Here is a 15673-nt window from a genome sequence, read left to right as displayed (position 1 = left end):
TATAATACTTAGATGCTACTTTTTCTTACAAAAGGCCATGTTATACATGTTTTACCTGGTTTTGTCACCATTGTCCTACAAACTTTTACATTTGTCATGTATTTAATTCAACTTTTGCACTACTGCTCATATGTGCAATGTATTATGGGAGAATTCTTCTCATTGTTTATAATAGAGAACAGCTATTAAACGGGAATTCTTTAAAAAAAATCAATATAATAATATATAACTTTTTTCATTCTATATCACCAATGTTTTTGTAACAATTAGTTACAACTGTTCATACACTGCGGAGTAGACTTGTTTTTGTTTTAAAATTGAATAAAAATATTGAATAAGATGAATAAAAATATTGTTTTACTTTTCTTGAGCCACCAAGAAACTGTTCTTTTAGCTCCAAGCCATTTTGTCCTACTGCTTATAATGTATTGCGAAGGCATGTTTTTGTTATGCAATTCATCTATCAAACAAGCAGCCTTACGGCTGAGATAGCTCCGCTGTTAGCAATGCACATTTCAATTAAAGAACTGAAGACATTATTAGAAAATGAACAATATGTATAGTATCAAAGCAATCGGACTTACAGTTTTCAACAAGAAGTCGAAAATATCACTTTTTACCAAAAATGGCAAAAATATTCACCAAAATTAGAGAACTGAAGATATCATCACAAAATGAACAAATCTGAGAAAGGTCTACATGTAGTATCTATATATGTAATATCAAAGCAATTGAACTATTGATTTTTAACAAGAAGTCGAAAATATCACTTTTTACCAAAAATGACAAAAATATTCACCAAAATTAGAGAATTGAAGATATCATCACAAAATGAACAAATCTGAGAAAGGTCCACGTGTAGTACCTATATATGTGATATCAAAGCAATCGGACTTGCGGTTTTTAACAAGAAGTCGAAAATATCACTTTTTACCAAAAATTACAAAAATATTCACCAAAATTAGAGAATTGAAGATATCATCACGAAATGAACAAATCTGAGAGAGGTCCACATGTAGTACCTATATATGTAGTATCAAAGCAATTGGACTTGCGGTTTTTAACAAGAAGTCGAAAATATCACTTTTTACCAAAAATGACAAAAATATTCACCAAAATTAGAGAATTAAAGATATCATTACAAAATGAACAAATCTGAGAGATCCACATGTAGTACCTATATATGTAATATCAAAGTAATTGCACTTGCGGTTTTTAACAAGAAGTCGAAAATATCACTTTTTACCAAAAATGACAAAAATATTCACCAAAATTAGAGAATTGAAGATATCAACATGAAATGAACAAACCTAAGAGAGGTCTACCCAAGGTACATATACACCAAGTATCAAAGCATTCAGGCTTGTAGTTTTCAAGAAGAAGTCGAAAAAGTAAAACACTGACACGGACGACGACGGACAATCACTCATATGATAAGCTCCGCTCGACAAAGTCGACAGCGGAGCTAAAGATGTTATTAATATTAACTTGGGTTCCATGCATGTGTGATACAACATATCTTGGACTGTTCTAAATCTTGTATATCAAAAATTTCAAAATCATATTTGAATCCCAAGGATTGTTACATCAAAGCAAAAACAGGAAAGACAACAGTTGTATATCTTTGTAATATATACTCTGCACAAGAATATATAAATATGTTGAAAAAACAAAAGATTTAAAACAAAACATATTTAAGGCTAAACAATTATAAACCCTAACCCTCTCTCTTATACCTGCCTCCTTTTTCCTATCCCTACACAACATTTTGCTTCTAAAGGATTCTGTCTATTTGAAAATTTGATTGATGTGAAATTTTCTAACAAAAGTTTTGTTATTCTAGCAAGTGTCAATAGAAGCAGAAGATGGATAGAGCGTTTCACTATTGCAAACTGTCTCATTCAGTAACTAAACTACCTACCCCTAACACAAATGGAATATGCGAAGGAGATCTTGATGTTCACACAATATGAAACGATTGTCCATGATTGGTCAATATGTTAAGTCTGCTTCACCTCGTTGACTTGAATAAACACCCAAGAGTGATACAAAACATAGCCACTGTGGTCTCAGCTGTATCAGACTATATCCTGCTTGTCTATGAAAGCAGTCACACGAAAAAATTGAACCACTGATTTATAAAAAAACACTTACTTATTTATTGGTTGTCTATAAAATGTGGAACCGGAACTGGAACTGCGAAACCAGAAAATCAATATTAAAGTCTCTTTAAAGCAGTACATGTCTTGGCATTAGGTTTAGTGTTTGGTTGATATACATATAAGTACATCATAATAGCAAGACATGTTAAAATCAATTTAACTTCAGTTTTATTTGAATTTCATTTAAACTAGATACAGTTTTAATGAAATTGGAAATTAAATTGCATTCCTATACAGGATTGCAATTTAATTAAGTTGAATGAATTCCAATTCTAAATGAATTTAATGTAATATAACTGAATTTAAGTTAATGGCTTCACTTTTCATGGGAGACTTTTATATAAGGATATGGCTCCACAGATTCCGGTTCTGGTTCCATGTTTTATAGACAACCTTTAACAACTAATATTTAGGAGTGCGATGCACTCAACTGTTTCTCATTTCATTTAAAAAAAATATCTAATCAACATAATTTTGTTTCCTCAAAGTATAGAATATGGTAAATGATATCATAATAAAATACAATTTCATCAGGGTTTAAATTTGAAGCAAATACATGTAAACTTGACATTTAAACAGTGTGTACAACACATAATCAATCGGGTTAACATTAAGCAGCTTGGGGATTTTCATGCCTTAAATTCCTCTATTAGGAGGTTGACACCCCTATAAGAAAGTAGTATCAACCAATAATACTAATATGAATTATGTAATTTTTTGGGGCCTAGAATCTTGAGTCCCTCTATTAGTAGGTTGACATTACCTATAAGAAAGTAGTATCATCCAATACTCTACACAAGTGTAATTGATATTACATTATGTCAATTAATGAAGATCTGATGATTATGTAGACAGTAAATGTGATACATTGTAGTACAAGTGAAAAAAACATCTCAAGAAACACACTAAAGCATCAGAAAATAGCCCTATTAAAATTATACATCCATAGCTTAATATTATTTTGAATTCATTATAAAACTAACTCAAAATGCAATGTTCATTACAAATAATTTTGCTTTCACTGTAACAGTCAAAGGTTGCCATGGTTACAAAATCCGGAATCACATCACCTCAATTTCTTGTTTTATGAAATGATGATCAAAATATTTGATTTTAAATTTTATTGATATATTATACCTGCTGGTATAAATATTATTTAAAATTATCAGAGATATGTAATATATATATATATAAAAAATTATTTAAAATTAAAAAAATTTAAAATAATTCAGATCACAAAAGCTTAGGAAAATGATTTAATGAATTAATCAATCAACTTCATTTAAATTTTATTGCTCACAGCCATTATGTGCAATGTCTCCTGCATAGTTGCTCACAACCATTATGTGCAATGTCTCCTGCATAGATGCTCACAACCATTATGTGCAATGTCTCCTGCATAGTTGCTCACAGCCATTACGTGCAATGTCTCCTGCATAGTTGCTCACAGCCATTATGTGCAATGTCTCCTGCATAGTTGCTCACAGAAGTTATGTGCAATGTCTCCAGTATAGTTGCTCACAACCATTATGTGCAATGTCTCCTGCATAGTTGCTCACAACCATTATGTGCAATGTCTCCTGCATAGTTGCTCACAGGAATTATGTGCAATGTCTCCTGCATAGTTGCTCACAGCCATTATGTGCAATGTCTCCTGCATAGTTGCTCACAGCCATTATGTGCAATGTCTCCTGCATAGTTGCTCACAGCCATTATGTGCAATGTCTCCTGCATAGTTGCTCACAGAAGTTATGTGCAATGTCTCCAGTATAGTTGCTCACAACCATTATGTGCAATGTCTCCTGCATAGTTGCTCACAACCATTATGTGCAATGTCTCCTGCATAGTTGCTCACAGGAATTATGTGCAATGTCTCCTGCATAGTTGCTCACAACCATTATGTGCAATGTCCCTGCATAGTTGCTCACAGCCTTTATGTACAATGTCCCTGCATAGTTGCTCACAGCCATTATGTGCAATGTCTCCTGCATAGTTGCTCATAGCCATTATGCGCAATGTTTCCTGCATAGTTTCTCACTGACATTATGTGCAATGTTTCCTGCATAGATTCTCACAGCCATTATGTGCAATGTTTCCTACATAGTTGCTCACAGCCATTATGTGCAATGTCTCCTGCATAGTTTCTCACAGCCATTATGTGCAATGTTTCCTGCTTAGTTGCGCACAGCCATTGATTCTCACAGCCATTATGTGCAATGTTTCCCGCATAGATTCTCACAGCCATTATGTGCAATGTCTTTCATATATTCTCACAGCCATTATGTGCAATGTTTCCTGCTTAGTTGCGCACAGCCATAGATTCTCACAGCCATTATGTGCAATGTTTCCCACATAGATTCTCACAGCCATTATGTGCAATATCTCTTTCATATATTCTCACAGCCATTATGTGCAATGTTTCCTGCTTAGTTGCGCACAGGAATTATGTGCAATGTCTCCTGCATAGTTGCTAACAACCATTATGTGCAATGTCTCCTGCATAGTTGCTAACAACCATTATGTGCAATGTCTCCTGCATAGTTGCTCACAACCATTATGTGCAATGTCTCCTTTATAGATTCTCACAGCCATTATGTGCAATGTTTCCTACATAGTTGCTCACAGCCATTATGTGCAATGTCTCCTGCATAGTTTCTCACAGCCATTATGTGCAATGTTTCCCACATAGATTCTCACAGCCATTGATTCTCACATCCATTATGTGCAATGTTTCCCGCATAGATTCTCACAGCTATTATGTGCAATGTATCTTTCATATATTCTCACAGCCATTATGTGCAATGTTTCCTGCTTAGTTGCGCACAGCCATAGATTCTCACAGCCATTATGTGCAATGGTTCCCACATAGATTCTCACAGCCATTATGTGCAATGTCTCTTTCATATATTCTCACAGCCATTATGTGCAATGTTTCCTGCATGGATTCTCAGTCATTATGTGCAATGTCTATTTCATAGATTCTCACAGCCATTATGTGCAATGTTCCCCACATATATTCTCACAGCCATTATGTGCAATGTTTCCTACATAGTTGCTCACAGCTATTATGTGCAATATGTCTCCTGCATAGTTGCTCACAGGAATTATGTGCAATGTCTCCTGCATAGTTGCTCACAGCCATTATGTGCAATGTCTCCTGCATAGTTGCTCACAGCCATTATGTGCAATGTCTCCTGCATAGTTGCTCAAGCCTTTATGTGCAATGTCTCCTGCATAGTTTCTCACAGCCATTATGTGCAATGTCTCCTGCCTAGTTGCTCACAGCCATTATGTGCAATGTTTCCTGCATAGTTGCTCATAGCCATTATGTTTCCTGCATATATTCTCACAGCCTTTATGTGCAATGTCTCCTTTAGTTTCTCACAGCCATTATGTGCAATGTCTCCTGCATAGATTCTCACAGCCTTTATGTGCAATGTCCCTGCATAAATTCTCACAGCCATTATGTGCAATGTTTCCCGCATAGTTGCTCACAGCCATCATGTGCAATGTTTCCTGCATAGTTGCTCACAGCCATTATGTACAATGTCTCTTTCATATATTCTCACAGCCATTATGTGCAATGTCCCTGCATAGTTGCCCACAACCATTATGTGCAATGTCCCTGCATAGTTGCCCACAGCCATTATGTGCAATGTTTCCTGCATAGTTGCTCACAACCATTATGTGCAATGTTTCCCGCATAGTTGCTCACTGACATTGTGTGCAATGTTTCCTGCATAGTTTCTCACAACCATTATGTGCAATGTTTCCTGCTTAGTTGCTCACAGCCATTATGTGAAATGTCTCCTGCATAGTTTGTCACAGCCTTTATGTGCAATGTCCCTGCATAGTTGCTCACAGCCTTTATGTGCAATGTCCCTGCATAGTTGCTCACAGCCATTATGTGCATTGTCTCCTGCATAGTTGCTCATAGCCATTATGCACAATGTTTCCTGCATAGTTTCTCACTGACATTATGTGCAATGTTTCCTGCATAGATTCTCACAGCCATTATGTGCAATGTTTCCTACATAGTTGCTCACAGCCATTATGTGCAATGTCTCCTGCATAGTTTCTCACAGCCATTATGTGCAATGTTTCCTGCTTAGTTGCGCAAAGCCATTGATTCTCACAGCCATTATGTGCAATGTTTCCCGCATAGATTCTCACAGCCATTATGTGCAATGTCTCTTTCATATATTCCCACAGCCATTATGTGCAATGTTTCCTGCTTAGTTGCACACAGCCATAGATTCTCACAGCCATTATGTGCAATGTTTCCCACATAGATTCTCACAGCCATTATGTGCAATGTCTCTTTCATATATTCTCACAGCCATTATGTGCAATGTTCCCTGCTTAGTTGCGCACAGGAATTATGTGCAATGTCTCCTGCATAGTTGCTCACAACCATTATGTGCAATGTCTCCTGCATAGTTGCTCACAACCATTATGTGCAATGTCTCCTTTATAGTTTCTCACTGACATTATGTGCAATGTTTCCCGCATAGATTCTCACAGCCATTATGTGCAATGTTTCCTACATAGTTGCTCACAGCTATTATGTGCAATATGTCTCCTGCATAGTTGCTCAAGCCTTTATGTGCAATGTCTCCTGCATAGTTTCTCACAGCCATTATGTGCAATGTCTCCTGCCTAGCTGCTCACAGCCATTAAGTCCAATGTTTCCTGCATAGATTCTCACTGACATTATGTGCAATGTTTTCAGCATAGATTCTCACAGCCATTATGTGCAATGTTTCCTACATAGTTGCTCACAGCTATTATGTGCAATATGTCTCCTGCATAGTTGCTCAAGCCTTTATGTGCAATGTCTCCTGCATAGTTTCTCACAGCCATTATGTGCAATGTCTCCTGCCTAGTTGCTCACAGCCATTATGTGCAATGTCTCCTTTATAGTTTCTCACTGACATTATGTGCAATGTTTCCCGCATAGATTCTCACAGCCATTATGTGCAATGTTTCCTACATAGATGCTCACAGCTATTATGTGCAATATGTCTCCTGCATAGTTGCTCAAGCCTTTATGTGCAATGTCTCCTACATAGTTGCTCACAGCCATTATGTGCAATGTTTCCTGCATAGTTGCTTATGTGCAGTCTTATGTAAATTATGTAGTTTTCACTTCATTAAACTACTTTCACGAAAGGAGGAAAACAAAACAAACGCAGCCAGTGATACATTTTGAAAACAAAAATACAAAATAAACGCAATCAGAGGCGCCGACCACGCGTGTTGGAAATAAATAAAACGTGTTGTGACAGTCTCACCAAACTCTTTCACTCGCGCAATATAATTATGTTATTTCCCAAAGCACTTATATTTAATACATTGACGAAAAACACCACAAGAAAAATGTAAATCAGGCTTGTAATTACTAGTAACTCTACTCGAACGCAATGTTGATCACTGTAAAAGTGGATAAATTCGAACCGTCATCAAATTCAAAATTCAAGCGATCTCGTTGAATGTCAAAAATAAACCCAATGTTTAGAAAGACAAAAACAACGCCATATTAGAGTGGAAAAAAAGTTAGCAGCAAAGAACGAGAAGTGCATGTGGGAAAGCGATGAGTGAACTCGAGGAAAATTATGCTGATGTGAGAACAAGCCATATACCCGCGGAGTACTCGCTAAAACATCGAGAAAATGTGCCACTTCAAAGGGCACCCTTACAAATAATGTCTGCGATTGTGTGAACATGATAACGTGAACATGATAACGTGCAAACAAGGTACAGAGCTTGTGGTCCACAAGGAAACTTAGCGATGACGCAGTTAGATGTATACGGCTGTTGAAAACAGAGACTCCTTTGATTTCATATACATATGTAAGCAGGTTCACGTGGATGTATCATTTTCAACTATTACCAACAACGCTATGATAATAAAGACATTGTGAAATTCTTTTGTTTTATGTAGAAAAATACAGTAATTTTACCAAGTAAAATCATATTTATAAAAATTGTTGTTCATACATGAGTTGTCAAACACACTACATAGTTTGTAATTTCATCCAGCTTCTTTCAGTCACGATTCAAGACAAATAAAAGGCACAAATATAGATAATATAGCAAATTATTTTTTTCTGTAATATTCGTGTGTAATCAGTAATTATGAAAAAAAATTATGGGTACATATGGAATAGATTTCGTTATGAATTATTCTTAATATCAATTTCTAAATTATTTTGTCAAAATCAGTTTTTTTTCCAGGTTTTTTCCCCCAAAACGAAAGAATTTCATAATTTATTGGGAACGAAAAGTTTTTATCGTAGTGCTTCGCCTCGGTTGACTGTATGTCCACCTCTGTTGGGGTGAACATTTGTATATTATACTGAATAAATCTTAGAACAGAAATGGTGGCACACAATCATGGCAATCTTCCAGGTCATCGTTAGAAAGATTTTCGGAGGCAAATTTAATCTTGAAGGATTGCAGGAAATTGACCCTTACCGATTCATATTTATGAATTAATCGGGATTCAGGTACCATAGTGTTTGTAACAGGAAAAAAAATGCTTTCGCGTGGGATTTTTCATGCAAACATTGTGAATGGTTCCCGACACTGATTCCTTTTTAACTTTCAATTTTTCTAAGACGCGGCAAACCCTGCTCATGACCGGAGACGTCGTCGAGATGCAGGTGCGATTCCTCTTAGCAACGCGTTCTATTTATTTCCAAAGCGTGTGGTCGACGCCTTTGATTGCATTTATTTTGTTCTTTTATTCATGTAATCTATCACTGGCAGCGTTTGTTTTGTCGCGTCTCACAACTTAATGTCCAAGCTGACTTTGTTTTGGCTGTAAGTGAACTACGTACAGCTCATGAAAGTATTTCGCCCAGAGTTCGCAAACAACGGAATACCCTGCAAAATTTGAATCCTTTATTTTATAACGAGACATTGGGTGCAAAAATAAAAACCATAATTGTAATTCAACAAGTTTATGTAACGTGTTAGTCCGCTTGCCAGCCGCCTTGTTAAAAAACGCGATCTCTATTGATGTAGGCTTCGACAACTTCGGACAAGTAAGATGGGCGCTGGCCGACATTACATTTGCAAGTATTGTATTTGTTTGACAAATTGTACACTACGGTCATTCTATAACTATCGATCAGTCAATTTTTTCACAGTCTTACTATTCCTGCAGATATTCTTCAATTGTTATAGGTGCCACGGATTTTAACATAACTACAACTTGACCCGTGTTAAACCCAAACCATGCGTGCATGACAACCGTCACCCTACACACGGTTACTCAACGAATACCGTACTCTACAGTAGACATTTTTCGCTCTCCACCAAAAATAGAATGGATTCATTTCATATTAGTTGTGTCTGTGTCAGTGTCGTATTTGATTTCACATGTTTGGTTCGATCTTGTTTATGGTGGACATTATTACTACGCGTATGTATTATTACCAATTTTATATGGCCATGTGATCCACCGTATTTTTTCAACGGTCGTTCTATAAATTTCTGATTGTATTTATTCTTATTTTAACGTCATAAAAACAAAAATGATACACTTGTACATGAAACAGTAGGTAATGAACTGTAAATGCGGGCGATTGCGCGAGCGGATACTTCAGGATTTGCGCGGTCGAATTGAACAAAGCGAGCGATAAAAGAGCGATCGAAATCCAAAAGCGGGCGGGAGGTTGGGCAAAATGAGTACTGTATATTGATTTTCTGACATCTTGTTTTCTGTAAAGATTTTATTGGTAGGTTTGCAAATGTGTATCAAAAAAATGTGCAAAAAATCTTTCCATGAGTTGCTTTTTAAGCTCAGTATAATATTCCCTAGGGATTTGGGGGATACATTACCAAGGATTTTATTACAAGATAAATAATTTACTTCATTGAACACATACAACAATGCATATTCCCACTGAGATCAGTGACCTTTGATGTGTATCACCAGTGATCAGTCAAGTAGAAACAGTCAAAATATTTTATCAGATTTTCTCAATTTTTGCATGATATTTTCATACAGGACATCTGTTGTTCAAACTCAGGGAAGACGTTATACTGATGAATAAGGTGACCAAGTTTGATGAAGTTTGGAATAGAATTAGTAAAGTTATTATGCACACAATAACAATTATTAACGACGACAACAACAACAACAATGCCAGACAAAATCTTTGATGAACATGGTAAAAAAATGGGAATACATGTACTTTCAACAGTTTGCAGGAGTCTGTTATAAAATGTATCTCTCACTTTTTCATTTATTTTTCAACGATAGAATCGGTCAATTTGAACTATCATGTATGCTGTCAAAATCATTTTTTATTGCCCATGAATGTTAATTTATGCAAATGAGATGATTATTTCAACCAATCGTGTCATGCAACTCCCCCTGGTTATGAAACAACAAATCACAGAGTTGTAATACATCATAAATTAAGATGAACAGTGTACTGTGATTGTGTATAACTGCCTTGTGGTCAATATATCTTTCTCAAACAGGTTTTGACCATGTTTTGTATTGTAGTTCCTGTCAATTGTTTTCGTGACTATTATTGCATGTTGTTACATGAATTCTAACATTGTTACAGATTATGAGTGTTGATTTGCAGGAGTATGTTAGTTATTCCCACTGCACAATGGACTGACAAAAAGAAACTGACATTCAGTACGGGAGTGCCAAGTCAAGTAGAAAGTAGGCTGGGTGGCTGGAAAGTAGGCAGAATAGCTGGTAAGAAGTCATGCTGAGTGGCTGAAAAGTAAGACATCACACTGGGTGGCACGAAAGTAGGCTAAATGGTGACGACGATGAACTAGATTTAACCATAGACGGTTAACTATGGCTGTTATAAATGCAGGCCACAAAACCAGACTAGATGTCAAACCATGTGGGACAGTGGATTAGCACTATTAAACTGTGGGCCAGAAAACCAGACTAGATGTCAAACCATGTGGGGGAGTAGACTAGCACTGTTAAACTGTGGGCCAGGAAACCAGACTAGATGTCAAACCATGTGGGACAGTAGACTAGCACTGTTAAACTGTGGGCCAGGAAACCAGACTAGATGACAAACCATGTGGGACAGTAGACTATCACTATTAAACTGTGGGCCAGGAAACCAGACTAGATGTCAAAACATGTGGGACAGTAGACTATCACTGTTAAACTGTGGGCCAGGAAACAAGACTAGATGACAAACCATGTGGGACAGTAGACTAGCACTGTTATTAAACTGTGGGCCAGGAAACCAGATTAGATGACAAACCATGTGGGACAGTAGACTAGCACTATTAAACTGTTTGCCAGAAAACCAGACTAGGTGACAAACCATGTGGGACAGTAGACTATCACTGTTAAACTGTGGGCCAGGAAACAAGACTAGATGACAAACCATGTGGGACAGTAGACTAGCACTGTTAAACTGTGGGCCAGGAAACCAGACTAGGTGACAAAGCATGTGGGACAGTAGACTAGTACTGTCAAACTGTGGGCCAGGAAACCAGACTAAATGACAAACCATGTGGGACAGTAGACTAGCACTGTCAAACTGTGGGCCAGAAAACTAGACTAGATGATAAACCATGTGGGACAGTAGTCTAGCACTGTCAAACTGTGGGCCAGAAAACCAGACTAGGTGACAAACCATGTGGGACAGTAGACTAGCACTGTCAAACTGTGGGCCAAGAAACCAGACTAGATGACAAACCATGTGGGACAGTAGACTAGCACTGTCAAACTGTGGGCCAGAAAACCAGACTAGATGACAAACCATGTGGGACAGTAGACTAGCACTGTTAAACTGTGGGCCAGGAAACTAGACTAGATGATAAACCATGTGGGACAGTAGACTAGCACTGTCAAACTGTGGGCCAGAAAACCAGACTAGATGACAAACCATGTGGGACAGTAGACTAGCACTGTTAAACTGTGGGCCAGGAAACCAGACTAGGTGACAAAGCATGTGGGACAGTAGACTAGCACTGTCAAACTGTGGGCCAGGAAACCAGACTAGATGACAAACCATGTGGGACAGTAGACTAGCACTGTCAAACTGTGGACCAAGAAACCAGACTAGATGACAAACCATGTGGGACAGTAGACTAGCACTATTAAACTGTTTGCCAGAAAACCAGACTAGGTGACAAACCATGTGGGACAGTAGACTATCACTGTTAAACTGTGGGCCAGGAAACAAGACTAGATGACAAACCATGTGGGACAGTAGACTAGCACTGTTAAACTGTGGGCCAGGAAACCAGACTAGGTGACAAAGCATGTGGGACAGTAGACTAGTACTGTCAAACTGTGGGCCAGGAAACCAGACTAGATGACAAACCATGTGGGACAGTAGACTAGCACTGTCAAACTGTGGACCAAGAAACCAGACTAGATGACAAACCATGTGGGACAGTAGACTAGCACTGTCAAACTGTGGGCCAGAAAACCAGACTAGATGACAAACCATGTGGGACAGTAGACTAGCACTGTTAAACTGTGGGCCAGGAAACTAGACTAGATGATAAACCATGTGAGACAGTAGTCTAGCACTGTCAAACTGTGGGCCAGAAAACCAGACTAGGTGACAAACCATGTGGGACAGTAGACTAGCACTGTCAAACTGTGGGCCAAGAAACCAGACTAGATGACAAACCATGTGGGACAGTAGACAAGCACTGTCAAACTGTGGGCCAGAAAACCAGACTAGATGACAAACCATGTGGGACAGTAGACTAGCACTGTTAAACTGTGGGCCAGGAAACTAGACTAGATGATAAACCATGTGGGACAGTAGACTAGCACTGTCAAACTGTGGGCCAGAAAACCAGACTAGATGACAAACCATGTGGGACAGTAGACTAGCACTGTTAAACTGTGGGCCAGGAAACCAGACTAGGTGACAAAGCATGTGGGACAGTAGACTAGCACTGTCAAACTGTGGGCCAGGAAACCAGACTAGATGACAAACCATGTGGGACAGTAGACTAGCACTGTCAAACTGTGGACCAAGAAACCAGACTAGATGACAAACCATGTGGGACAGTAGACTAGCACTGTTAAACTGTGGGCCAGAAAACCAGACTAGATGACAAACCATGTGGGACAGTAGACTAGCACTGTTAAACTGTGGGCCAGGAAACTAGACTAGATGATAAACCATGTGGGACAGTGGACTAGCACTGTCAAACTGTGGGCCAGGAAACCAGACTAGGTGACAAACCATGTGGGACAGTAGACTAGCACTGTTAAACTGTGGGCCAGAAAACCAGACTAGATGACAAACCATGTGGGACAGTAGACTAGCACTGTTAAACTGTGGGCCAGGAAACTAGACTAGATGATAAACCATGTGGGACAGTAGACTAGCACTGTCAAACTGTGGGCCAGAAAACCAGACTAGATGACAAACCATGTGGGACAGTAGACTAGCACTGTTAAACTGTGGGCCAGGAAACCAGACTAGGTGACAAAGCATGTGGGACAGTAGACTAGCACTGTCAAACTGTGGGCCAGGAAACCAGACTAGATGACAAACCATGTGGGACAGTAGACTAGCACTGTCAAACTGTGGACCAAGAAACCAGACTAGATGACAAACCATGTGGGACAGTAGACTAGCACTGTTAAACTGTGGGCCAGAAAACCAGACTAGATGACAAACCATGTGGGACAGTAGACTAGCACTGTTAAACTGTGGGCCAGGAAACTAGACTAGATGATAAACCATGTGGGACAGTGGACTAGCACTGTCAAACTGTGGGCCAGGAAACCAGACTAGGTGACAAACCATGTGGGACAGTAGACTAGCACTGTTAAACTGTGGGCCAGGAAACCAGACTAGATGTCAAACCATGTGGGACAGTAGACTAGCACTGTTAAACTGTGGGCCAGGGAACCAGACTAGATGTCAAACCATGTGGGACAGTAGACTATATTGTACCTTTTTTTCACACAAAAATATTTACATCACACTTGGGGGGATTTCAAGAAATAAACAATAATATTCGGTCAAAATATAGGCTGACAACTCTCATACAAAAAGTAAATAAATAATTAATGCAAATACATTTTTTCATATTCTCAGTTTATGTTTTTAATTTACTTTGAACTTTCAAGCTAAGCTAAATCAGATATGTGCACAAGAAGATCTTATCAGTACCTATCTATTCACACTAATGTTGGTTTCATGTTTCCAATCACAGACAGACATCTGGAAAGCATATATTTACATTCCTCAATTACAAAAAAAAAAAGCCAATGCGGCAAATTTTCATCAATAAATATCTAAAAAATATTGAATTGAACTCAAACGAGATCCATAACATATTCAAGTTTTAGAAATAGCATATCGAAGAACCAGATCCAGAATTGCAGAAATGCTGGACTTTTGATTAATGTTTCTCATTACCAGTAAAATCATTCGGCAATATTGAATTGAATTATCAAATAAATACATAAGTATATATGTGACATGATGTATATATAAGCCATCAGTGCATGGATTTGTAAAATGGGTGCCAGTCACTCATATTGAATTTGATCTATGAAACACACGCATATGCCCCAGGGTCACATGTAAGTACCAAAGTTGAACAAAATTCATCCTTACATGACTGAGATCCAGAATGCTTGATTTCAATGATTTTTTAATTAAAATGGCTGCCAATTGGCCATCTTAAATGGGGTCATAAAACTAATCAGCAGACGTATTATCAGACAATCAACTGTAGAAGTGATATGAATGTAAACAGTTTCTGTTCATTGGAGCAAACTATTATTATCCAGAATAAACAAGATGAAAACAGTTATTTAGTTTGCAAATTAGCTAATTAGCAGATTGAATAGATGCTAATATTAGATATTAGTTTAGACAACAGCAATTAATTATTAATGTTTTTGTGGAAAGAAATTTTGGCAGACACATACACACATACAGACAGATGGACAGACATTTGGGAAGACGCAAACTATCATTAGGACAGGATTTAAAACATGGTTTCTTGCAAAAATTTAACCCAACCTCTGGGTCGAATTTCTTTGCAATGAAGAAAGATAAAAAAACAAAAACAAGAAATAACTATCAGCACACACTCAAGTAGAATGAGATATGTCCCAGATTTTCACTCAAAGATTTGTAGATACATTTGGCAAAAAAGTAGGAAAAAATTAGTTTTTTGGTTGTTGCCATGGCAACAGTGGTGCAGGAATTTGTGGTTAAATTTCACAAACATCGGTAAGTGAAATATTTCTTGCAAATCCCCATTCAATTAGTGATTCAGCAAGCAGACAAGATGAAGTGAAAAATAAATTGTGACATGTTGAACAAAAAGGTCATAAATTTGACCTCATACAGAATTACGACAAGGATATTAAGATTTATTGTTGAATATCAATTTCCAATTGAATATTGCAGCAAAATTTATGGTTGGATTCTGTCAGCATTTGCTGTTTTCACAAAGGTTGTAATTTATTTCAGTACATACAACACAACCTATCCTATTTATGATAAGTTACGACT

The 15673-nt window shown here is 37.7% G+C and overlaps 1 protein-coding gene across 1 annotated transcript in view; it reads right to left on the bottom strand.

Moving 5' to 3' along the window:
- LOC146731473 (zinc finger MIZ domain-containing protein 1-like) overlaps positions 1 to 15673 on the bottom strand; it is a 175795-nt gene that overhangs the window by 128875 nt on the left and 31247 nt on the right. The window lies entirely within an intron of this gene.

Source organism: Saccoglossus kowalevskii, chromosome 19 (genome assembly GCF_978046115.1).
Source record: "Saccoglossus kowalevskii chromosome 19, keSacKowa6.1, whole genome shotgun sequence".
Lineage (NCBI taxonomy): Eukaryota > Metazoa > Hemichordata > Enteropneusta > Harrimaniidae > Saccoglossus > Saccoglossus kowalevskii.
Note: the sequence above shows the minus strand (reverse complement) of the source record. Positions and strands in the feature narration are given on the sequence as shown.